The sequence below is a fragment of the Triturus cristatus genome, chromosome 1_1 (assembly GCF_964204655.1).
Source record: "Triturus cristatus chromosome 1_1, aTriCri1.1, whole genome shotgun sequence".
Classification (NCBI taxonomy): Eukaryota; Metazoa; Chordata; class Amphibia; order Caudata; family Salamandridae; genus Triturus; species Triturus cristatus.
The window spans coordinates 63928908-63930942 of NC_140579.1; the positions used below are offsets into that span (position 1 = coordinate 63928908).

General features: G+C 48.4%; 1 pseudogene; it reads left to right on the forward strand.

Moving 5' to 3' along the window:
- The first annotated feature begins 1212 nt into the window (after positions 1–1212).
- On the forward strand, positions 1213–1752 carry LOC146869415 (zinc-binding protein A33 pseudogene; annotated as a pseudogene).
- The last annotated feature ends 283 nt before the right edge of the window (positions 1753–2035 follow it).

Below are 2035 nucleotides of genomic sequence, written 5' to 3' on the forward strand. Positions count from 1 at the left end.
TTCTGCACCTGCAATAGAAAAGCAATCCATAATAACTGTGAAGATAACCCTATATAAGTGTGGGTAATCATTTCCAACTGTAATAATAATTACTTGTTGGGCGGATAATCCTCGCCCAAGAGTTTGCCAGGCACGGTCAGGTAAATAAGCAATTTGGGAATTCTTGTTGATGACAAACGGCCTTTTGAAGGTGAGATTAATATGTGACCTCGTCATCCTTCTACACTTTGAAGATCATTAGGAAAGTGCTTCCTTTCAATCGCCATGATTTACAGTAGACAGTGGCCAACGCCCCTGTTCACCCTAAAATAGATTATTGTAAGGCTCTTGATTTGATCATGGAGCAAATACTCCTCAATAAACTACCAATTTTGCAGAACGCAGCAGCTCGCTTGCTGCTAGGTATTCCTAGGCGCCAGTCCGCTTCAAAGGCCTTAGTTAAGCTGCGATGTTGCCAATAAGGAACTACATTGAGTTCAAGGCCCTATGCATTGCTTTTACAGCTCTTCATGACTCTGACCTAGACCACCTGAAGCCATTTTACTTGGTACACTGCGTTCAGGTCTTTGGGTTCCTCCACAGCTAAAAATGTGGCCGTTCCCAAGTTCAGACGGTCTTCCTAGGGCGCCAGAATCTTTGTAACGTACACCACCAAACTCTGGAATACTCTCCATCTAAATCTGAAAGGAATTACAAGTCTTCTTCCTTCTAGAAAAGCTTTAAAAACCTGTCTGTTCCGTTAACAAGTCTGATCCTCTCTGTCATAACTGTTGTGCAGTGGCAGCGCCAAGACGCCCCTGGGCACTCTAGCGTTTTATAAAAAATAAAATTAATTTCATAGTATGCTGCATGTGTGGTAGTGTGATGTAGTCTAGTTTGTGTCATGTTTGGTAGTGTGGTGTAGTGTAGGATGCACCATGTGTCCTGTTTGGTTCATGAGTGGTATGGTGTAGTATGCTTCATGTGTGGTAATGTGATGTAGTGTAATATTCTACGTAGTATAGTGTGTAGTAGAATGTCCTCTCTATGTAGTACAGTGTGCTGTTTGGTGTAGTGTGTGCTCTAAATGAATTGGCGCTTTAGCGAAGTGAGCAGTCTAGTGCACCGCGCTCTCTAGCACAGCGTGCACCTTCCAGGTGTGATTTAAATTAATCACATGTAAAATAGAAAGCAGTAATTACAGCCTTTATTTGTGTCGTTAAATCTCTAATTATGAATCTCTTCTCTGCAGAGACGGTGACTCTGGATCCTGACACGGCTCATCCTCGGCTCCTCCTGTCTGAGGCGCAGAGACATGTGAGATGGACAGACACAGCACAGACCCTGCCGGACACCCCCAAGAGATTCACCCACTACCACTACTGTGTGCTGTGAAGCAAGGGGTTCACCTCTGGCAGACATTACTGGGAGGTGCAGCTGCTGCAGGAGGGGGGAGGGTGGCATGTGGGGGTCGTTTCAGACTCTGTGAACAGGAAGCGAAGGATCACATGGTCAGCTGAGGGGGGCGTCTGGGCTGTGTGGGGGTGGGAGGGCCAATACTCAGCTCTCACCTCCCCTCAGACCCCTCTGTCCCCACGTGAGAAGCCCCTGAAGCTGGGGGTGTATCTGGACTACGAGGGGGGGCGGCTGTCCCTGTACAATGCTGACTCCATGGAGCTTCTCTACTCCTTCCCGCGGGCGCCCTTCACACAGAGGCTCTTCCCGTACCTCTGCATATGGCCATGTCTGAACTGGGGTGACAGAGTGGGCTAAAGAATGGTGATGGATCAAACCCAGATCTGTTGACTGGGTGTGAGTGTTTGATTGGTTCTGATGCTCCGTCCATCACCACCCCCTTTTGTACCGCTTTGTTCGCCATAAGTTGGCAGGGTATGCTCAGACGTGAGTCCCTTGCTCACTTTGCCACTGGATTCAAGCAAGCCTGGCTGAAGACGGCTGAAATGCCAGAAACCGGTCCTAGGAAGCTTGTTTCCGGTCCAGGGAAGGCATGGCTTGGCAGTTCGGGCTGGACTGTTCCCATGAGGCACAGGGTCAG